This window comes from Argiope bruennichi, chromosome 11 (assembly GCF_947563725.1).
Source record: "Argiope bruennichi chromosome 11, qqArgBrue1.1, whole genome shotgun sequence".
Lineage (NCBI taxonomy): Eukaryota > Metazoa > Arthropoda > Arachnida > Araneae > Araneidae > Argiope > Argiope bruennichi.
Genome location: NC_079161.1, coordinates 90,868,812 through 90,893,905, shown reverse-complemented (window position 1 = coordinate 90,893,905; position 25,094 = coordinate 90,868,812). Strand labels below are relative to the sequence as shown.

Genomic DNA, 25,094 nt, shown 5'->3' with positions numbered 1-25,094 from the left:
ATTTTTGGACAACACAAGACAAAGAATTTCACGAGGCTATTCACATAATGATGATAAAAGCTTATCAGAGTATTTGCAGATGAAGTAGACTGAAATTGATCAAATGATCCGTACATTAAATATAAAACTTATTAGGAGAGGCAACAACATATCACCACTCGAAGTTACAGAAACAACTTGTAGATGGAGCACTAAGCGTCTATGATTCAGCGTAATATCTATCAGCGTAGAGAGCAGAGAAAGAGTTCCTTCTCTGTGATCCACACTACACAAAGATCTCCTGAGCATATATCGTTAACCCATTTCATGATCAAACCGTGCAACATAAATAACAATAAAAGTTGTCAATTAAATAATTTTTTAAAAATTTTTCTTAATGTTTAAGCCGAAATTTTCATTTTGCTGACTCTTTTGAAATTAAACTAAGAAATCATGACGAAGCACTATGTTCTCAGGATGATGTTAGAATACAAAAATGCATATGGCCGGCTGTAAACTTCATCGATGAAAATTCTAATTTGGAAGAATAATAAGCATAGGATCAAAACTCTTCTTAAATCAGAAGGAGTTTCTATTCTAACGGAAATCTTTTTTTCAGATAAATGAAATTAACTATGAGATTTTCAGAAGCTTGTAAAATGTGAATACCCAGCGTGATTGAGAATCGAGAGTGTATATATTTAAGAGGTGAGAAAAATAATTAATCTTGCACAAATCAATTGTAGTATCACATACGGAGTACATATATAGAGTACTTTAAAAAAAAATCAGCCTATCTTTGCAAAGGCTTTAAAAGTACTTATAAAACGCTGTGCAGGATGTGTTTTAAGTACTGAAGAGATATCCCGAGAGAAAACTTACAACGGCATTTAAGGGCGACTTTGGAAGATATGTTTTTATCCTAACAAAGTACGATCTATGGGGGGGGGGAATGTATCACGTTGATTATTTAAAGAAAGCCTGATAGAATTTTCAAGACAATTCAAAACAATGGATCCAAAATTTGAATTTAAATACTCAATATTCTGAAAGTCAATATATATTTTTTAGAACAGCCTATTTTTATATAATATGTTAAAGTTATTCTGTATTTCTTTGCTGTAATAAACTTAGGTACTTACGTATTAACGCCACCGCAGCTACAGATTTGGCGGTTTTTAAATGCCGCTAATCTACACCTAAAATTTTTGCGCCAAATCATAAAATAAAACACTTTATTTAAAATCAAAACATTGCTCTTTATCGACTCATTGGCATAATTATAATTAATTATTTTTATATTGTATTTAATATTATTATGAATATTATCCATCTTTTTTTTCTTCTAAAGAACAAATTCCTTTACAGATCAATAGTTATCCAGGCAGTTAAATATTTAGGCTCAGATCATAAATCCCAGGTCAAATTTTAAAAAAAAAAGTTATAAGGTTTTGGAGATAAAGGACCATCGAGTCCAGGTGCTCCGCCGAAACACTCATCACGTCGCCGTCGTCGTCGCGCAAAAACCACCAAATCTGTAGCTGCGGACGACGACGACGTGATGGGTATTTCGACGGAGCACCTGGACTCGTAGGTCCTTAATCTCCGAAACCTTATAATAATTTTAATAATTTAATACTAGTAATTATGATTTAAACATGAATATTGATTGCCTGGATATCTATTGGACTCTGTAAGGGAATATGATTATTAAGAATAAAAAAAAAATTGAAAAAGAAAACATGCATAAAAATATTACATTACTAATTATTATATAAAACTGATTAATTTTAATTAGGTATCCATTACCTGCTGTAGGCACGCCTTCGTCGATTCTGTCCGGTCCGGTTAGGTAGTCAAAGGGTTATCAAAGGGTTAATGATCACGACTTTCCTTAATAGCCCTGATAAGGGCATGTACGGTCAATGATCATTAATTTTTACCTGCGGTGGCGTTAATACGTAAGTACCAAAAAAAAAATCCATGTTCTTGAAGCATTTGCAATTTCTTCTTTCAACTTTGCTTCGACGAGGGGGGGGAAGAGGGGCCGAAAAGTCAATTTAATTTACCTTTGCTACGCCACTGAGCCAAGATATAAAATTTGTCACTATTTGTGCTAACACGGCATTTTTAAAATATGTTATGAAAATGATTTCGAAATATGCTTGTTTCTGAAACGCTCGATAGTTAAAACGTAGTACAGGAGTTCAATAATGTAAACAATTTAGATAATGCATCATTATTACTATTCCGCTGTTTTATCTTAAATGTTTAAATCAAATTTTGCCTTTCTGGTACCAATAGATCCTTTTGGATATAGAATTGACGTAGCAGTTATAACAGCTCCACCTTATGATTTAAGTAATAATCCTTAATGAATTATTAATCTAGCGGCTTCGACTAAAATCCTCTTTTTACCATTTCAGTAACAGTGTTTCCTCTAGGATAAAAAGAAGAGTTAATTGAAATTCTCTCTATTAGAATTTCTAAATTATTTTCTTCTTCTACTGCACTAATCATTAATTCCTGTAAGACGCAGATTGCATTGAGGCTTAACAATAGTGGCGCTTGAGTCGACATCACTTCTGTTTTTTCACATTCGCTTATTCAACTCCAAATATATTATTTGGATTGTTTTGCAGACAGGAAAACGAATACCAACTGTCTGACTTTTACCTATTTTATAATTCGATTGATTTGTTTTAATTGTACCAAAGGTATTTATTTTACTGTGGATACGATCGCTCATTCACTGGAACAGTTTGTAGTGGAAATTTTCAGCTGTAGTTCTATAACCAATAACATTTATTCGCGGTTATTTTTACCACTATAATTATAAAAATTATTTTATAAATTATTATGAGAATTCTGCATACTCATACTTACTTGGCGTCGGAGATGCCCTGATCAAGGAGGGGGCTCTCCCGGTTGGAGGCCGTCCGTTGCACTTCGGGCGGCTGACAATCGCCACTTCCGCAAAGTGTGGTTGGTTGGGGCGCATAATTTTTGGAAGTCGGGACTGCGTTCGCGCTGCTCCCGTTAACTACTAAGAAAGTTGGATAATTGGCTCAGTAAAATGTCATATTTCAGTTATATTACAGAGCTGGTGAAACTTGGCATTTTTATAAAACAATTTATCTGAGTTGTAGTCCATAAGATATAGTTTTATTTTAATGATGTCGCTTACTCTAACATTATTCACTTCCTCTTCAGTTGAATTAGGTTAAAAATGAACAACGTGATAAAAATCTTGTTGATTTCCCCCCCCCTCCCTTTGATACAAAAATCATTCATATTCTTATTCACATTACTATGCTTTCTATTCTGAAAACTGTAAAAAGGTTGTTTTTTTTTAATTATTTATTTCTTTTTGGTGAAAATAATAGAGGAGCTGTAAACGATATCATTAGATATTGATAGAGTTAAGAATTTGTTTCGTGGAGGATCCAGGTATTACATTTCTAATCATGAGGAAGATAGCACAACAAAATATGGATCACTTCGCCCGGATTTCGGGAACAAAGGAAGTAGAAATTTTAAAATCTTCATTCTACCTCAAACGAAATAATTTGCACGTGGAAGTAAAATTACACTTTCTATTAAATTAAGAGGTAAAGCAAAAACAGTATGTAGTTAAAACGTTTGGAGACAGCTGACAAAGATTATTTGAACAATTTACAATAATGTAGTAAATAGATATTTTCTAAATATAACGTAATGCGTGGTATATTTGATAAAAATATATTCAATATAAAGTGACTTATTAGCATAACATTTCAAGGAGTTTTCAGTAAGGATAAAAAAGTAAAGGTAATCTATGATAGTAACCTACTGTCAAATTATTTAAAAGAAATGTATCATGTACATTTGTTTTTTCAATAATTGATCGGACCCTCTTTATGAAAAATACATCACTATAATATTATTTTTATGTCGTCCCTTGTCGTATGCATTAAGGATATTTTTGTAATAAACGTTACAAATATTCCTGGCGAATCAGCTGGTCTTGAAAGGTATCTATTTTATTGATAAAAAAAGAATTATGTATTTGTAGTAAAAGGTTTTCACTTAAGCCTCTGCAGTATATGCGTGCAAAATTTTAAGCAGTAATATTGTAATAAACCCTAGAATTGTCCCATCAGATCAGTTGGGTAAGTGGTGTAAATATCATATGCAAGAAAATTAAAACATATTTTATACTAATACCTGTTGGAATGCAAAACGCACGAGCAGGTAAACGTATTTTTTCTTTAATTTTTTATATATAATATCTTTTAGGTGAAAAATGGTGTTCTGCAGAATAATTTTAAATGAAATTATAATTATTCTGTAAGAAAACCTCTTATCTATGCGTTATTTTTGATTAAAATATTAATTTCAACCAATTTTTAATTGTCACAGGTCCGAAGAAAAATCACAGACAGTAAAAAATTATTTTTTAAAAATCGTCGAAAGCTAACATTTTTGTAAAAAATATTCAAGAATAATACAAAATTAAACTGAACACTGGAATGGCTACTCGGGGGCAAACATACAGGATGATTCAAAATATTTTTCTTCAAATAGACTGACAGCTCGAAAGATAAATTAATCTGTATGATGTACGGAAGCACATTTTTGACATATAAAAGTCATTGTCACAAAACCTCTTTTAAAACTTCATTATATTTCACACTGTTTGTGATCAAAGTTTAAAGAAAATCTATGGCTTCCACTTTTGCTTGTACAGTTAGATTTTCAGTTCATATATATGTATGTACGAATAAATTTCATTATATAAATATGCGGAAAAATTGAATTCTGAATGTAGCAATATGTACATCAATCAGGAAAGTTTTAAAAAAACACCCTTCGAGAAAAAAAAAAAAAAAAAAAAAAAAAAAAAAAATGAGAAATTTAGAAGCCTCGTACTGCAACGCGCGAGAAAGTTTCCAAAACTCAAATGGTCAATATCGCCCATCAAACGAAAGCAATCATTCTATTGAAAAACGGGTTCAGTTTGAATGTCTGGTAGGCATCGGACCATGTTAAAACGATCTTCATTATTAACTTGTATATATAATTACAAACATTTGAAAATTTAAAATAGTGTTAAATTATTTCTCTTTTTTTTTTATTTACTATATGTGATATATCAGTGTATATAAAAAAAATTCAGTAATGAGTTCTCGAATGACATTTTTGTTACTCAGTAATGAACACGCTTCTCAAATTAGTTTCTTACCATAATTTTATAATATATTTCGCGAAAAACAGAGTCGAATTTTGCATTTTGTCTTTAGTGGCAAAACTCGAATAACTGGCATAAAATGGTTTTTTTCCCCCTTCCTTTCTACGCCCATGGGTTTGCAACTGCAAAATATGCATTACTATTTTTTCGCTCTCAAAATATTCATCGTTTAAGAAAAAACTCATTAATGCTTTTCCTCACGATGTTGTCTCAGACAGGAGCTCAAAACATCTACTTCCCAACTCCCTTCCATCCTCGCTAACCAATGTTTGCCATATTATAAGTATTCCATAAGAATACGCTTATAATATGGCATGGAAGATATTAGCGTGAAGAAATTATCAACGCTTTTAAATCAGCTTTTAAATCAGCACGATATTAATGGATATCAAAAATTTGTTAATGAATTCAAATACATCGAATTATGCGTAAAGGATTTAATTAAAATTTAAGGTAAACAATATTTCCGACGAAGCATTGGTTAGTAAAAACAGCTAATAATAAATACATTTATAAAAATTCTCACATTTTTACAAAATTACTGAAATGATAAAAATTAGCATATAATAAGTGCTTAAAATTATTTTGGCATGTGAAGCCAGATTTCACCAGTTTATTAAAACAGGTAAACACTGTAAAACGCCAAAATCCAACTTTTTTTAAAGAAAACACCAATCCAGACCCTCTCCTACTCATGACTAGATGATGTAGCCATGTCCAAAAAGTTTAGTTGATCGGAGATGGCGCTCCTAAAGATATTCCTTGTGTTCTTGAAGGAAGAATGAAAAAAAAAAAAAAAATCTTTTTTCGCTATATTTCCTGTCTTGCGTACGGCTGAATGTAATTTGACAACCGTCACTAAGCTATCTGTACCAGTTCTTGCAATGTATAGGATCGGCAAATTTTCTGCAGTACTGAAGTATTTTTAAAAATAAATTCTTGAGAAGAAGCCTGATCTGAATTGCTATTGTTTATCGATGCAGAGTGGCAAACGAGATCGAGCTGCCATCTATATGCAGTTAGGAAAAGTGACGTTTTCAATAAGTTTCCTCCATTCAGAGGAACTGCCTTTGAAAAGAAAGAATGCAATTCAAACTTCATGCTTCTTTTTAAATATTTATTTCTTATATATATATATATATAATAATTTACTTACTTAATTTATAAATTTATTTCTTTATTGGCTAGTCAATCAAATTTTTCTTCATGTTAAATTTAATTCACATGTGCTTAAATTTAATTTAATATCTTGGAAAAAGTCTAATTTTAAAACTGTTCTTTCTCGAAGCCCAGTGGTGAACGAGCGCCATCTATGTAGAGTATGAGAAAAGTGACCGGAATATTAATTTGCTCCTCCATCATGCAGATTGCATGATGTTTACAGAATAACATATATCATTTTCTTCTACTACAGTAAACTTTGTATGGCTCAGTTTTATTAAATTTTAAAACAATAGATAAAAAAAAAAGAAGAAAATGGAAAATGGACTTCAATGCACTATATCACACACCAGTTGAAGACAGAACTTCCATTAAAATATGGGAATGACGAGTAAATTCTCCTGCTTCAAAGATAACAGTACAAAATTAATGTCGGGTTGTTTCCTCCCTCAACGTGCTCCAATCTCACATAAAAAAATCTCATAATTTTTGGTATATCAGTAATTGTCATCCATATGTGAAGGTCAATATCATTAAATTTAGTTACTTGTCAGTTAGCTGGCGCAAGTGGAATGTCGTCAATAATTTGAACTAACTCCGAAAAAACATCGCCAAGACTTGCGCTAACTTGCATAGATACCCATCGCTATAACTTTTTCTCTCACTCTCTCTCTCTCTCACTCTTTATGACGCCAGTCTAAATCATTTTGTGACTTCTCGCTTACGCCCGTTTAACCGAAAAGTAACTACTTTCCAATGAGATTTCATAACCATTTTAACATATTATTATTATTATTATGTGAACTAAGATATATAATAAATTTGAAAACATTCAAGTATTTTGAATTTTTCAACCCTTCAATTGGTATGGATATTTACAAGACATCCACTCTATTCAGTAAATATTTTTTTACAATTCTTTTTCTTTCTCTTATTGTTATCACTGAGAATGAAAAAGAAATTGTGACTTTCATTATTGTTCGAAATTTATTACAATAAATAAACACTGAAATGATTAATTTCGTTACAAAGGCCATCTTTTTTATTTCATTTTTTTTTAATGAATTTAGGAAGATAATGTTTAAACTTGAATTCTGTAGATTCTTATTACAGTGCTGCGCAGTTTTGGATTCTGTTTAAATTATTGTGAATTGGATTGATAACTTTGAAAGTTCATATTTATAACGTTATGAAGACATCTAAATAAAATTTTGTAAATATAATGGTGTCATTTTTTTTTTTCATTTTTATTCAAGAAATTATTATCAAAAGATTCTTGCATTGCGTATATTTTAAACTAGCCATCTTTGATGACCAGATGATTCGCTGGGATTAATTTGCATTAAAATTTTCAACTAAACATTTTATGTAACTTGGTCTCTTAATAGTTTCTTCAGCAAAACACTTTTAAGTTTCAAATTTTGATATATAACTCATATTATTATAGAAGTCTTAAGGCGTACTGATCAATATGTCTCTTTAATTTTCTGCCAGTTTTCGTAAAATTTGAAATTTAAATTAAAATAGAAGAGATTAAATCTCAATTAATACAAAAACAATCTTTTACTGTAACAAAACGTTTTTTTCCCCCCTTTTAAATATGAGAACAGAATGTTGAATCGTTCGGCACTGAAGTTTTATTGCAGTATAGAATAATTTTTATAACGATCATCTCTAGGAAGAATTCTATAAAAATTTCTCTGATTCTTCCTAAAATTCAGTTTTTAGTTTTACTTTAAAACGTATTTAAATGGTGTAAATAATAATAATAATTTTAATTCGTTTCTATCGACAAATACACTTTAAAAAGATATGAAGTTTGAACTTTGTGCAGTTCTTTGGTCTTACGGAATCATGTTCTACTAAATATTCTTACCCTCTAACTTTTAAATAAATAAATTAAAAACAAAAAAACCACAGGTTTGTATCTGTTGCGATTAAATCAGACCGAATTATGAAATTCTGAATAATTACAATTTTAGAAAAATCAATATTTTCATAATATTAGGTCCTCTAGCCTTTGGGGCAGTCTGAACACAGATCACTTTGAGACAGTCAATCGAATAATTTAAAACGACGCATTTTTTTTTTTTTTCGGAACTCACTTAGTCACAGCCGCAATAGAGTGGACCTCTATTTATTTAAAATTGTTCTCCTTTGGCGACCAGCTAGTTCACAAGGAATATTGCTTATATTTAATTTTCTTTAAATCGCGTTGATATAATTTTTTCGTTCATGATTTCGCCAAATTATCAATTGAAGCCGAGTTACTTTAATTGTTCCTTACATATGCTCTGTTTACAACATATTAGAACCTTTCCAATGGAAAATAGACTCATGACAGCATGGCGCTTTTAAAAACACAAATCTCCGGTTCACTTTTTTCTACATTTCGCGATATTGTGACTTTATTTTTATACGATTAGTAAACTGTACAAATATTAAACAGAAACCTTGTTCTTTAACTTCCAACAAGCAAAAAATAAAATTAAAAAAATTTAAGCTATCAGATTGAGGATAAATTAATGATAAAACAACTTGTATATCAGGGAAACCGATCAATCAATTGTTGGAAAATAGGGGGCAATAGCAAAAATTGAATGAAAATTCGGACATATATTCAAATGGTATCACAGAGGTAATTTTTTAAATTTTAAAACGGTGCAAAATTCCGTTTTGTGTAATAATATTTTCCGGAGTTATTACGTAAAATAAAGTATCGCCAAAATCTCGTTTTTTTAATTAATAAAAATTCTAATTAAAACTTTCGAAAAATCGTTGTAAGTTACACATTACCAACCTCCGAAGCTATTTATGTGTTAAATTTGGTGACTGTATGTGAAACGGTTTGACCTGTAAATCTCCAACACATCACCCATACACGCACATATTCCTCTTTATTAGTAGTAGATGTAATGAAATTTACAATCACGTAATGAAAACTGAATATTTACTTTTCAGTGCGCCCGTTTCATTGTTATTTTCCACACCGTACTGAGAAACATCTGCCTAAAAGTCAATTTTCCAGAATTTAATTTTGATATCAACGTAGAAAAATAATTTTTATCGCTTTTATCGAAAGTTGTTTTATAGGATTTCTCACTGATGTGCAAGTTTTTCTGCATCTTCATGCTACATAAGAATTGGCGTTGCGAATAAAACCACCAGAATTCTGCAGTAGTTAATTCACTTTTCCTCTAGAGACCGTGCAAATTTAGTTCATGTTATGGTTTGTGGGATTATTTGCATCATACCGAATAAGTGTGTAGTTGTATCATGCGATAATAGTAAAGTTTATCATTTCATATTTCAGCAGGAAATAATTTTGAAATGTTTCAGCCGCAATTCAGTTAATAATTTGTTGTATGTAAAACGCTAATTAGAGAAGTGATTAAAAAAATGTGTTTAAAAATATTTAAATTTTGAATTTGTTTAGCATACTTTAGTCCCTACGTTTAATCAAAATATTTATCAACGTTCAACGTATGTCTATTAATTTGATTAAAAGTTACTGTTTTGGAAGTGGCGCAACTATTAATAAAACTCGTTTTTTTTTTTTTTAAGTCTTTTATGAAGTGAGATTATAATATGATATTTTCTTAACTTATAATATTTAAATAGTATTTTCGCCCTGAAAGATGTTATACTTCAGAGTTCGATATTTGGCTTAAGAGCACATTAAGCACAATTTGTCCAGAGAAGCAAATAACGTAATAACTTCCCGGAATATGCGATTTAAAAACTAAGAAATAAAAAAAAAAAATGTGGAACGCTTCACGATTTTGCGTGTCATCCTTGCGCAGGGGCCATACTAATCTTCTCTGTATCAATCCAATTTTAGTATATGTACTGCCGAAGCTAGTACATATAATGTGAGGTGTTACGACGTATATATAGTAAGTCAGAGCCTGTGTGTTTTTCTAGTGGTGTTGTAATTGCTTCTAAAATGTACGCTACATTGTTGTTTGTGGAAGTTTCGATTCAGCATTATTCTTCGAACCACTCAATACACAATTGTAGCTGCAATCCAACTGAATGACAATTCTGGAACGCGATTGATGAAATTCGGGTTGACGATACATATTATAAGAATGGATGACGTCGGAACAACCATTAGATGTATCTACTTACGGATATGAAAATTCGATTTACAGCGCCATCTACATATCTTTGTTGATGTGATAACTTTTTCCCCTCTTTTTTTATTTAGCTGGGTAAAAATGTTTAGGTTAAAATTGTTTCACTAGTTATAGAATGCAAATAAAACTACTTTAAAAATATAAAGAAAATTAAAATTTATGGATTTCTAGAAATATTCAAGAATATTTCGGCGAAATACATTAGATTGTTATGAGAGGAATTACCACTTTTATAAATGAAAAATAACGTATATGAAATTTCTGAAAAGTCTTTAACTCATACTTACCTGGCACTGGGGATGCCTTGATCAACAAGGAGGCTCCCCCGAGCAGAGACTTGCCATTGCACTTCGGTGGGTTGACGTTCGCCACATCCGCAAATCGCGGTTGCTTGGGGTGCACAATTTTTGGTAGTTGGGACTGCGTTCGCGCTGTCCCTCTCTATTTGAAGAAAAGAAAACGATATGCATGTTTATCTAATAAAAATCCTTAATACAGGATGAGGTTCAGAACCGTAGCTTTACTGGAAGAACATTCATTTTCTTACGCATCATTACTAGCATTGTATTGCCACGAAAATTGTTGCTGTTACTCGCAAATTAATATGTAGATATGGATGAGCGCATGTACATAAGTCTATCCATTCGTAGGGATTCCCTATACCTGATTCAGGTATTCATGCGCAGCGGGTATAATTGTATATGAAATTATGGATAGAATGTTCCTAAAAAAAGGGGGGCAACTAGAGTTTAATTTTTACGCTTAATTCTTTGCTTCCAATAACGAAATTTCATTAAGTAAAGTGGACAATTTAATGATTCTGGGACTTCTGAGTTAATTCATCATTAAAAAGTTTTTAGAAAAATTAAATTTTTATAGACCCCCCAGAATATAAAAATGTCAATCAGTGAAATGCTTTTCTTACATGCACGCACAAAGTTTCTCGCTTCCATCTACGAAATTTACGTAGATATCAAAATTAGTCCTTTTATTATCGGACAATATGTCTCTTAAGTGTTTCCTCTAGTAAATGTAGCATCGAAAAAATTTGTTTTGAATTCGTTCGCATTTTTTTTTTCTCTCTTCTTCTTCTGTTGAATGCCCTTTTATATTTTAAGAGGGTTTTTTTTTTTTTTTTGGCCTAGTAACGATATTTGATTTCTCATCCCTTTGTAACTTCACTCATTCTTTTTCCATACCTCATTTCTTCTGTTCTGCTTCAGAATAGAAAAAATAATGAAGAGCTGTTAACGTCCTCTAGATATTAAAATTGCTTTGAAAGTTTGCTTGCATTTCAAGAAGCGGCGCGTCTTCTCCACATAATTCTCACTAAATTTTGATAAACGATCGCAGCGCTCTCAAGCGGAAATTAGCCACTCTATTTCTCACATTTTTAAAACAAAATCAAGTGCCGTTAAGGTTTTTTTTTTTTTTTTGACTGCTTTGTTTTTTTTTTGTGGTTGAGACTATAAGTTTATTCAATAAATGCATTACATCAGACGTCTCTTCAAAGTCGTCTGCATCCAGAATATCGCATTTCCTCAGTTCTTTTGGTTTTTTACAGTTTCTAAAACATCTTAATATCCAGCCGATCATACGTACAATTTTCTCATTCTGCGAAAAGTAACGATAGTACCAATCAGGTTCTTCCTCATTGACGTTTTCGATGGCGTGAGCACTCAAACAGGCAGTCAGGGTAGACAAGAGTTTTCTTTCGTTCCTTCAACACTTCATCTTCATTGACTGCTACATCTGAGAAAGGCCACTGATCAGCAGGTAAATGTAGCCAGTCAGGGCCCTCCCACCGTTTAGACTGCACTAGTTTCTTGACAGAACAACCTCTACTTGGAAGGTCGGCAGGGTTAAACGAACCAGGCATATGTCTCCAATTTCCTTTGGAAGTCAAAGTTCTGATTTCAACAACACGGTTTTGTACGAAGGTACTCCAAGCATCTTCTCTCTTTATCCAAGTTATCACTGTCATTGAGTCAGACCACCAATAGATTTCTTCATGCGGGATCTCTCTTGTTATAGATGAGGCAAGGTGTGCAGTGATTGTAGCCGCCAACAATTCTAGTCTTGCAATAGCGGTCTTCTTCTTTCCCGTTGGGGAAACTCTGCCTTTAGCACTTGACAACTGAACTTTGACATACTCACTCGTCTCAACTCGAAGAAAAGCTACTACTGCATAAACATACATGCTTGCATCACTGAAAAAATGCAAGGATCATTTCTCATCCGCATCACCAGTTTTTAAGTATCGAGGAATTTGCACCTTTTCGAGATGAAATATGTCTCTCATCCACTTCAGAAACTCTTCTCTAGTGAAGAGGTATGAGACGCGGGAGGATAGAACCTGGAACCTTTTGGTTAGCAGTACAGTAACTAATCGATTTTGCCAAAACAGCTGTTCGGGCAGAAGCGCTGTTACTGGCTTATATGCAATTCACCACACTACGTATCAGAGTATACTTCTTCTATGATATTTTCTACTAACCATTCTTTAAACACTGCTCCATAGGCTTCGAACAGTCCTTCAGTTTTAAGTCTCTTCACAACTTTGTGTAATCTCTTCTCAGAAAGTTCAAAATTGTCAGTAAGTGGAAGATGATCCTCAATCCAAGATAAACTCACAACATACCTATCATTCTCTATTTTAGCAGTGTCTAAGAAATGCTACCTGACTGCTTCTTGTAATTCAACCGCCGTCTTTTTTTCGGATGGCTCTGTGATACCAAGAGAGTCAAAAGTCTACAAATCTGTTATGCAAGCACATGTTGTGAGTGTTGAAGTGATTAATATGATTGTATTCTCACTATTGACACGTCCAATAACCGTCCAATCTAGCTTTGTTTCAATTGCAGTGATTCCAATTTTTAGTTGGAGATGGTTTCTGGTAATCAGCTTTCTTGCAACATCAGCTCCTATGAGAATTTCAATTGGACCATCCAAACCTTCTGCCAAATGAATGTGGTAGTTTCTAAGTTCTTTAAAATGTGACCCTTGTTTTCTAGATAATATTGAGTCACAAATCACTTCCTGTCCGAGTACTTCAAAATGACAGTCATACTCCTCTAAAACGCTTGACAAATATATCATATACACATCATGTTGGCAGGTTGAGGTTTTGGAACCACCGAACAGTGAGTGTTGTAAATACTCTTTTTTGGCCTTGTAATTCATTTCTTCAGCTGTTGCTTTCAGAATATACGACCGCTGAGATCCAAAATCAATGATGGCTCGAGCTTTACGTTTAGTGGTTTCTCCTCTCACAAGAATGGTTAAAGTTTGTAGGATACATTGGAAGATTAGACAAGTTGACCAAAGCTTCGTCGTGTTGTATCACTGATTCTCGAACTTTAACATCTGTAGGGACAAAGGAAAAATTGAGTTCTGGTGACAATGTTCTACACATATACACACACAAAAAAACAAACAAAATGGTGTTTCTTCCCACATAAATGGCAGTTGAACTTGGAATGACACGTCTTCACTCCATGCCCCTCTCTCAAACACAAGAAACAACAACGGGCCTTCTCTACAGCACTTTGTTTTTCATGCAAAGTCAGTTTAGAAGCTTTTTTTTTTACAGACCTATGAATTATGTTCCTCAGTACAAAAAATTCAGAGCTTCTTCTTACTGAGATTAGATGCCAAAAGATCAGTTGCTGATGATACTTTGGTTTGAAACTTCTTTTCATTAGACTCTCGACTGTTGTTGGAAAAGCTGGATTTTTTTGATTGATCAAAACTTTGGGAAGCTAACAAAACTCTTTCTTTTCCCGTCACTGCATCCTGGAGAAAGTCTAAAGGCCGATCTAGATCATTGCTTGGCCTTTTCTTACTTGAAGAGGTATCTTTTTCCTGGATTGTTAAACTAAACGTCACCTCCTCACTCACTCGTCTATTTGTAGTTCAGAATCGCTCCCATGCCTTTAAAGTCTCATCAGGGAGAGAAGATTCCACTAGAGGGAACAACATTGCTGCATATTTATCCTTGGTCACTTCCAAAGTCTCTAAAGTTCTTCGTTTTATTTCTAACTGATCAAACAGTTTACGTATGGGAATTTTGTTTTAATAGTACAATAGATAACAGATCTCTCACGTAAGCCTCGATGAGCAACTCTTCTTTGCCATAACGTAGCTTTAACTGTTTAACCGCTTTTTCATAATTTTCATCGCCGGGGGGGGCTTTTAATCAACTCGTCAGCGGATGAACCTTTCACCATAGCTTGCGCTAAATAAGCATATTTATCATGATTATCGAGGTTGGAATCGTTATCAATTTTTTTGAAATTATCCCCCAAAACACAACCAGTTCTTTATATTTCCATCATAAGTGGGTAAATTGATTTTAAGATAATGCAATAAATTGTTCGGTGTAGTACTCTAAAACTCGCCACTTATCAATATAACTCTCTGAAATGTCGATTTCATTATTGATGTTTTCCTCGGTCTCTTCGGAAATAAACAATAGTTCTCAAAATTCGTATTCACACGCTACCATTAGTTTTGCTTTCTCTTCTACAATTTTTAATTTCAAAATTTTATCTTAGACAGTCCACTCATTTTCACAGTTCAAAAAGTCTCTATGAGCAATCGTAAAGAGACTCCGATACTGTTTTCGAGAATTTTTTAGTTTCTCCATTACGAAAATATAACAAGCTGAAAAGTTATGACTTACACGAAACGTAGCAGATGTCCTGTCGGGGACGCCAGATGTTGGATGTAGATCTCCAAACTCTATAATGGATCAATATTCCAAATTCTCAATAAACATGTGATGTAGTATATAAAACTCAAGACTCTTCAAAACTTCTAAAGCTTTTAATCTACTTTAATTACATCTAATTACATTCACAAACATCTAAAACTACGACGCACACAAAACATTACATCAAAAAATTATTACAAAATCGAAAAACAGAAGTTCTAATAAAAAGAAATTGAAAAACATAAGTACTCATAAAAAAGAAGTTGCCAGATACAAGAAAGATACAATAAAGTTTAAAACTAATCTCGTAACCATTCAGTTTTCTTCAACAATAGAAGAAAATAAGTTTTATTCTCGTCTGATGTAATGGATTAATTGAATAAACTTATAGTCTCAACCACAAAACAAAACAAAGCAGTAAAAAAAAACCCTTAACGGCACTTGATTTTGTTTTAAAAATGTGAGAAATAGAGTGGCTAATTTCCGCTTGAGAGCGCTGCGATCGTTTATCAAAATTTAGTGAGAATTATGTGGAGAAGACGCGCCGCTTCTTGAAATGCAAGCAAACTTTCAAAGCAATTTTAATATCTAGAGGACGTTAAAAGCTCTTCATTATTTTTTCTATTCTGAAGCAGAACAGAAGAAATGAGGTATGGAAAAAGAATGAGTGAAGTTACAAAGGGATGAGAAATCAAATATCGTTCCTAGGCCAAAAAAAAAAAAAAAAAAAGAACTCTTAAAATATGAAAGGGCATTCAACGGAAGAAGAGAGAGAGAGAGAGAAAAAAAAATGCGAACGAATTCAAAACAAATTTTTTGGATGCTACATTTACTAGAGGAAACACTTAACAAAGAGACATATTGTCCGATAATAAAATGACTAATTTTGATATCTACGTAAATTTCGTAGATGGAAGCGAGAAACTTTGTGCGTGCATGTAAGAAAAGCATTTCACTGATTGACATTTTTATATTCTGGGGGGTCTATAAAAATTTAATTTTTCTAAAAACTTTTTAATGATGAATTAACTCAGAAGTCCCAGAATCATTAAATTGTCCACTTTACTTAATGAAATTTCGTTATTGGAAGCAAAGAATTAAGCGTAAAAATTAAACTCTAGTTGCCCCCCTTTTTTTAGGAACATTCTATCCATAATTTCATATACAATTATACCCGCTACGCATGAATACCTGAATTAGGTATAGGGAATCGCTACGAATGGATACTTATGTACATGCGCTCATCCATATCTACATATTAATTTGCGAGTAACAGCAACAATTTTCGTGGCAATACAATGCTAGTAATGATGCGTAAGAAAATGAATGTTCTTCCAGTAAAGCTACGGTTCTGAACCTCATCCTGTATTAAGGATTTTTATTAGATAAACATGCATATCGTTTTCTTTTCTTCAAATAGAGAGGGACAGCGCGAACGCAGTCCCAACTACCAAAAATTGTGCACCCCAAGCAACCGCGATTTGCGGATGTGGCGAACGTCAACCCACCGAAGTGCAATGGCAAGTCTCTGCTCGGGGGAGCCTCCTTGTTGATCAAGGCATCCCCAATGCCAGGTAAGTATGCGTTAAAGACTTTTCAGAAATTTCATATACGTTATTTTTCATTTATAAAAGTGGTAATTCCTCTCATAACAATCTAATGTATTTCGCCGAAATATTCTTGAATATTTCTAGAAATCCATAAATTTTAATTTTCTTTATATTTTTAAAGTAGTCTCATTTGCATTCTATAACTAGTGAAACAATTTTAACCTACACATTTTTACCCAGCTAAATAAAAAAAGAGGGGAAAAAGTTATCATATCAACAAAGATATGTAGATGGCGCTGTAAATCGAATTTTCATATCCGTAAGTAGATACATCTAATGGTTGTTCCGATGTCATCCATTCTTATTATATGTATCGTCAACCCGAATTTCATCAATCGCGTTCCAGAATTGTCATTCAGTTGGATTGCAGCTACAATTGCGTATTGAGTGGTTCGAAGAATAATGCTGAATCGAAACTTCCACAAACAACAATGTAGCGTACATTTTAGAAGCAATTACCACACCACAAGAAAAACACACAGGCTCTGACGTACTATATATACGTCGTAACACTTGAAATTAAATGTACCAGCTTCGGCAGTACATATACAAAAATTGGAACGATACAGAGAAGATTAGCATGGCCCCTGCGCCAGGATGACACGCAAAATCGTGAAGCGTTCCACATTTTTTTTTATTTCTTGGTTTTTAAATCGCATATTCCGGGAAGTTATTACGTTATTTGCTTCTCTGGACAAATTGTGTTTAATGTGCTCTTAAGCCAAATATCGAACTCTGAAGTATAACATCTTTCAGGGCGAAAATACTATTTAAATATTATAAGTTAAGAAAATATCATATTATAATTTCACTTCATGAAAGACTTAAAAAAAAATGAGTTTTATTAATAGTTGCGCCACTTCCAAAACAGTAACTTTTAATCAAATTAATAGACATACGTTGAACGTTGATAAATATTTTGATTAAACGTAGGGACTAAAGTATGCTAAACAATTTCAAAATTTAAATATTTTTAAACACATTTTTTTAATCACTTCTCTAATTAACGTTTTACATACAACAAATTATTAACTGAATTGCGGCTGAAACATTTCAAAATTATTTCCTGCTGAAATATGAAATGATAAACTTTACTATTATCGCATGATGCAACTACACACTTATTCGGTATGATGCAATAATCCCACAAACCATAACATGAACTAAATTTGCACGGTCTCTAGAGGAAAAGTGAATTTACTACTGCAGAATTCTGGTGGTTTTATTCGCAACGCCAATTCTTATGTAGCATGCAGATGCAGAAAAACTTGCACATCAGTGAGAAATCCTATAAAACAACTTTCGATAAAAGCGATAAAAATTATTTTTCTACGTCGATATCAAAATTAAATTCTGGAAAATTGACTTTTAGGCAGATGTTTCTCAGTACGGTGAGGAAAATAACAATGAAACGGGCGCACTAAAAAGTAAATATTCAGTTTTCATTACGTGATTGTAAATTTCATTACATCTACTACTAATAAAGAGGAATATGTGCGTGTATGGCTGATGTGTTGGCGATTTGCAGGTCAAACCGTTTCACATACAGTCACCAAATTTAACACATAAATAGCTTCGGAGGTTGGTAATGTGTAACTTACAACGACTTTTCGAAAGTTTTAATTAGAATTTTTATTAATTAAAAAAACGAAATTTTGGCGATACTTTATTTTACGTAATAACTCCGGAAAATATTATTACACAAAACGGAATTTTGCACCGTTTTAAAATTTAAAAAATTACCTCTGTGATACCATTTGAATATATGTCCGAATTTTCATTCAATTTTTGCTATTGCCCCCTATTTTCCAACAATTGATTGATCGGTTTCCCTGATATACAAGTTGTTTTTTCATTAATTTATCCTCAATCTGATAGCTTAAATTTTTTTAAATTTATTTTTTGCTTGTTGGAAGTTAAAGAACAAGGTTTCTGTTTATATTTGTACAGTTTACTAATCGTATAAAAATAAAGTCACAATATCGCGAAATGTAGAAAAAAGTGAACCGGAGATTTGTGTTTTTAAAAGCGCCATGCTGTCATGAGTCTATTTTTCATTGGAAAGGTTCTAATATGTTGTAAACAGAGCATATGTAAGGAACAATTAAAGTAACTCGGCTTCAATTGATAATTTGGCGAAATCATGAACGAGAAAATTATATCAACGCGATTTAAAGAAAATTAAATATAAGCAATATTCCTTGTGAACTAGCTGGTCGCCAAAGGAGAACAATTTTAAATAAATAGAGGTCCACTCTATTGCGGCTGTGACTGAGTGAGTTCCGAAAAAAAAAAAAAAAAAATGCGTCGTTTTAAATTATTCGATTTACTGTCTCAAAGTGATCTGTGTTCAGACTGCCCCAAAGGCTAGAGGACCTAATATTATAAAAATATTGATTTTTCTAAAATTGTAATTATTCAGAATTTCAGAATTCGGTCTGATTTAATCGCAACAGATACAAACCTGTGGTTTTTTTTTGTTTTTAATTTATTTACTTAAAAGTTAGAGGGTTAGAATATTTAGTAGAACATGATTCCGTAAGACCAAACAACTGCACAAAGTTCAAACTTCATATCTTTTTAAAGTGTATTTGTCGATAGAAACGAATTAAAATTATTATTATTATTTACGCCATTTAAATACTTTTTAAAGTAAAACTAAAAACTGAATTTTAGGAAGAATCAGAGAAATTTCTATAGAATACTTCTTAGAGATGAGTGTTATAAAAATTATTCTATACTGCAATAAAACTTCAGTGCCGAACGATTCGACATTCTGTTCTCATATTTAAAAGGGAAAAAAAAAAAAACGTTTTGTTACCGCAAAAGATTGTTTTGTATTAATTGAGGTTTAATCTCTTCCATTTTAATTTAAATTTCAAATTTTACGAAAACTGGCAGAAAATTAGAGAGACATATTGATCAGTACGCCTTAAGACTTCTATAATAGTATGAGTTATATATCAAAATTTGAAACTTAAAAGTGTTTTACTGAAGAAACTATTAAGAGACCAAGTTACATAAAATGTTTAGTTGAAAATTTTAATGCAAATTAATCCCAGCGAATCATCTGGTCATCAAAGATGGCTAGTTTAAAATATACGCAATGCAAGAATCTTTTGATAATAATTTCTTGAATAAAAATGAAAAAAAAAAATGACACCATTATATTTACAAAATTTTATTTAGATGTCTTCATAACGTTATAAATATGAACTTTCAAAGTTATCAATCCAATTCACAATAATTTAAACAGAATCCAAAACTGCGCAGCACTGTAATAAGAATCTACAGAATTCAAGTTTAAACATTATCTTCCTAAATTCATTAAAAAAAAATGAAATAAAAAAGATGGCCTTTGTAACGAAATTAATCATTTCAGTGTTTATTTATTGTAATAAATTTCGAACAATAATGAAAGTCACAATTTCTTTTTCATTCTCAGTGATAACAATAAGAGAAAGAAAAAGAATTGTAAAAAAATATTTACTGAATAGAGTGGATGTCTTGCAAATATCCATACCAATTGAAGGGATGAAAAATTCAAAATACTTGAATGTTTTCAAATTTATTATATATCTTAGTTCACATAATAATAATAATAATATGTTAAAATGGTTATGAAATCTCATTGGAAAGTAGTTACTTTTCGGTTAAACGGGCGTAAGCGAGAAGTCACAAAATGATTTAGACTGGCGTCATAAAGAGTGAGAGAGAGAGAGAGTGAGAGAAAAAGTTATAGCGATGGGTATCTATGCAAGTTAGCGCAAGTCTTGGCGATGTTTTTTCGGAGTTAGTTCAAATTATTGACGACATTCCACTTGCGCCAGCTAACTGACAAGTAACTAAATTTAATGATATTGACCTTCACATATGGATGACAATTACTGATATACCAAAAATTATGAGATTTTTTTATGTGAGATTGGAGCACGTTGAGGGAGGAAACAACCCGACATTAATTTTGTACTGTTATCTTTGAAGCAGAAGAATTTACTCCTCATTCCCATATTTTAATGGAAGTTCTGTCTTCAACTGGTGTGTGATATAATGCATTGAAGTCCATTTTCCATTTTCTTCTCTTTTTTTATCTATTGTTTTAAAATTTAATAAAACTGAGCCATACAAAGTTTACTGTAGTAGAAGAAAATGATATATGTTATTCTGTAAACATCATGCAATCTGCATGATGGAGGAGCAAATTAATATTCCGGTCACTTTTCTCATACTCTACATAGATGGCGCTCGTTCACCACTGCGCTTCGAGAAAGAACAGTTTTAAGATTAGACTTTTTCCAAGAGATTAAAATAAATTTAAGCACATGTGACTTAAATTTAACATGAAGACAAATTTGATTGACTAGCCAATAAAGAAATAAATTTATAAATTAAGTAAGTAAATTATTATATATATATATATATATATATATATATATATAAGAAATAAATATTTAAAAAGAAGCATGAAGTTTGAATTGCATTCTTTCTTTTCAAAGGCAGTTCCTCTGAATGGAGGAAACTTATTGAAAACGTCACTTTTCCTAACTGCATATAGATGGCAGCTCGATCTCGTTTGCCACTCTGCATCGATAAACAATAGCAATTCAGATCAGGCTTCTTCTCAAGAATTTATTTTTAAAAATACTTCAGTACTGCAGAAAATTTGCCGATCCTATACATTGCAAGAACTGGTACAGATAGCTTAGTGACGGTTGTCAAATTACATTCAGCCGTACGCAAGACAGGAAATATAGCGAAAAAAGATTTTTTTTTTTTTTTTTTTTTTTTTTTTCATTCTTCCTTAAAGAACACAAGGAATATCTTTAGGAGCGCCATCTCAGATCAACTAAACTTTTTGGACATGGCTACATCATCTAGTCAAGAGTAGGAGAGGGTCTGGATTGGTGTTTTCTTTAAAAAAAGTTGGATTTTGGCGTTTTACAGTGTTTACCTGTTTTAATAAACTGGTGAAATCTGGCTTCACATGTCAAAATAATTTTAAGCACTTATTATATGCTAATTTTTATCATTTCAGTAATTTTGTAAAAATGTGAGAATTTTTATAAATGTATTTATTATTAGCTGTTTTTACTAACCAATGCTTCGTCGGAAATATTGTTTACCTTAAATTTTAATTAAATCCCTTACGCATAATTCGATGTATTTGAATTCATTAACAAATTTTTGATATCCATTAATATCGTGCTGATTTAAAAGCTGATTTAAAAGCGTTGATAATTTCTTCACGCTAATATCTTCCATGCCATATTATAAGCGTATTCTTATGGAATACTTATAATATGGCAAACATTGGTTAGCGAGGATGGAAGGGAGTTGGGAAGTAGATGTTTTGAGCTCCTGTCTGAGACAACATCGTGAGGAAAAGCATTAATGAGTTTTTTCTTAAACGATGAATATTTTGAGAGCGAAAAAATAGTAATGCATATTTTGCAGTTGCAAACCCATGGGCGTAGAAAGGAAGGGGGAAAAAAATCATTTTATGCCAGTTATTCGAGTTATGCCACTAAAGACAAAATGCAAAATTCGACTCTGTTTTTCGCGAAATATATTATAAAATTATGGTAAGAAACTAATTTGAGAAGCGTGTTCATTACTGAGTAACAAAAATGTCATTCGAGAACTCATTACTGAAAATTTTTTATATACAATGATATATCACATATAGTAAATAAAAAAAAAGAGAAATAATTTAACACTATTTTAAATTTTCAAATGTTTGTAATAATATATAGAAGTTACTAATAAAGCTCGTTTTAACATGGTCCGATGCCTACCAGACATTCAAACTGAACCCGTTTTTCAATAGAATGATTGCTTTCGTTTGATGGGCGATATTGACCATTTGAGTTTTGGAAACTTTCTCGCGCGTTGCAGTACGAGGCTTCTAAATTTCTCATTTTTTTTTTTTTTTTTTCTCGAAGGGTGTTTTTTAAAACTTTCCTGATTGATGTACATATTGCTACATTCAGAATTCAATTTTTCCGCAGATTTATATAATGAAATTTATTCATACATACATATATATGAACTAAAAATCTAACTGTACAAGCAAAAGTGGAAGCCATAGATTTTCTTTAAACTTCGATCACAAACAGTGTGAAATATAATGAAGTTTTAAAAGAGGTTTTGTGACAATGACTGAAATGACTTTTACATGTCAAAAATGTGCTTCCGTACATCTTACAGATTAATTTATCTTTCGAGCTGTCAGTCTATTTGAAGAAAAATATTTTGAATCATCTTGTATATTTGCCCCCGAGTAGCCATTCCAGTGTTCAGTTTAATTTTGTATTAATCTTTAATATTTTTTACAAAAATGTTAGCTTTCGACGATTTTTAAAAAATAATTTTTTACTGTCTGTGATGTTTCTTCGGACCTGTGAAAATTAAAAATTGGTTGAAATTAATATTTTAATCAAAAATAACGCACAGATAAGAGGTTTTCTTACAGAATAATTATAATTTCATTTAAAATTATTCTGCAGAACACCATTTTTCACCTAAAAGAAATTATATATAAAAAATTAAAGAAAAAATACGTTTATCTGCTCGTGCGTTTTGCATTCCAACAGGTATTAGTATAAAATATGTTTTAATTTTCTTGCATATGATATTTACACCACTTACCCAACTGATCTGATGGGACAATTCTAGGGTTTATTACAATATTACTGCTTAAAATTTTGCACGCATATACTGCAGAGGCTTAAGTGAAAACCTTTTACTACAAATACATAATTCCTTTTTTATCAATAAAATAGATACCTTTCAAGACCAGCTGATTCGCCAGGAATATTTGTAACGTTTATTACAAAAATATCCTTAATGCATACGACAAGGGACGACATAAAAATAATATTATAATGATGTATTTTTCATGAAGAGGGTCCGATCATTTATTGAAAGAACAAATGTACATGATACATTTCTTTTAAATAATTTAACAGTAGGTTACTATCATAGATTACCTTTACTTTTTTATCCTTACTGAAAACTCCTTGAAATGTTATGCTAATAAGTCACTTTATACTGAATATATTTTTATCAAATATACCACGCATTACGTTATATTTAGAAAATATCTATTTACTACATTATTGTAAATTGTTCAAATAATCTTTGTCAGCTGTCTCCAAACGTTTTAACTACATACTGTTTTTGCTTTACCTCTTAATTTAATAGAAAGTGTAATTTTACTTCCACGTGCAAATTATTTCGTTTGAGGTAGAATGAAGATTTTAAAATTTCTACTTCCTTTGTTCCCGAAATCCGGGCGAAGTGATCCATATTTTGTTGTGCTATCTTCCTCATGATTAGAAATGTAATACCTGGATCCTCCACGAAACAAATTCTTAACTCTATCAATATCTAATGATATCGTTTACAGCTCCTCTATTATTTTCACCAAAAAGAAATAAATAATTTAAAAAAAACAACCTTTTTACAGTTTTCAGAATAGAAAGCATAGTAATGTGAATAAGAATGATTTTTGTATCAAAGGGAGGGGGGGGGGTGATCAACAAGATTTTTATCACGTTGTTCATTTTTAACCTAATTCAACTGAAGAGGAAGTGAACAATGTTAGAGTAAGCGACATCATTAAAATAAAACTATATCTTATGGACTACAACTCAGATAAATTGTTTTATAAAAATGCCAAGTTTCACCAGCTCTGTAATATAACTGAAATATGACATCTTACTGAGCCAATTATCCTTCTTTCTTAGTAGTTAACGGGAGCAGCGCGAACGCAGTCCCGACTTCCAAAAATTATGCGCCCCAACCAACCACACTTTGCGGAAGTGGCGATTGTCAGCCGCCCGAAGTGCAATGGACGGCCTCCAACCGGGGGAGCCCCCTCCTTGATCAGGGCATCTCCGAAGCCAAGTAAGTATGAGTATGCAGAATTATCATAATAATTTATAAAATAATTTTTATAATTATAGTGGTAAAAATAACCGCGAATAAATGTTATTGGTTATAGAACTACAGCTGAAAATTTCCACTACAAACTGTTCCAGTGAATGAGCGATCGTATCCACAGTAAAATAAATACCTTTGGTACAATTAAAACAAATCAATCGAATTATAAAATAGGTAAAAGTCAGACAGTTGGTATTCGTTTTCCTGTCTGCAAAACAATCCAAATAATATATTTGGAGTTGAATAAGCGAATGTGAAAAAACAGAAGTGATGTCGACTCAAGCGCCACTATTGTTAAGCCTCAATGCAATCTGCGT

At 31.9% G+C, this 25,094-nt stretch overlaps 6 non-coding genes across 6 annotated transcripts; 3 read left to right on the top strand and 3 right to left on the bottom strand.

Moving 5' to 3' along the window:
• Positions 1–2,857: 2,857 nt before the first annotated feature.
• On the top strand, positions 2,858–3,019 carry LOC129957746 (U1 spliceosomal RNA). Its single transcript, XR_008782853.1, has one exon. It is a non-coding gene; the product is annotated as a U1 spliceosomal RNA (small nuclear RNA).
• Positions 3,020–10,128: 7,109 nt separating this feature from the next.
• LOC129957969 (U6 spliceosomal RNA) lies at positions 10,129–10,235 on the bottom strand. The gene has a single exon (XR_008783067.1). It is a non-coding gene; the product is annotated as a U6 spliceosomal RNA (small nuclear RNA).
• Positions 10,236–10,788: 553 nt separating this feature from the next.
• LOC129958009 (U1 spliceosomal RNA) lies at positions 10,789–10,949 on the top strand. The gene has a single exon (XR_008783105.1). It is a non-coding gene; the product is annotated as a U1 spliceosomal RNA (small nuclear RNA).
• Positions 10,950–16,644: 5,695 nt separating this feature from the next.
• On the bottom strand, positions 16,645–16,805 carry LOC129957710 (U1 spliceosomal RNA). Its single transcript, XR_008782817.1, has one exon. It is a non-coding gene; the product is annotated as a U1 spliceosomal RNA (small nuclear RNA).
• Positions 16,806–17,358: 553 nt separating this feature from the next.
• On the top strand, positions 17,359–17,465 carry LOC129957968 (U6 spliceosomal RNA). Its single transcript, XR_008783066.1, has one exon. It is a non-coding gene; the product is annotated as a U6 spliceosomal RNA (small nuclear RNA).
• Positions 17,466–24,587: 7,122 nt separating this feature from the next.
• LOC129957752 (U1 spliceosomal RNA) lies at positions 24,588–24,749 on the bottom strand. Its single transcript, XR_008782858.1, has one exon. It is a non-coding gene; the product is annotated as a U1 spliceosomal RNA (small nuclear RNA).
• Positions 24,750–25,094: the final 345 nt, after the last annotated feature.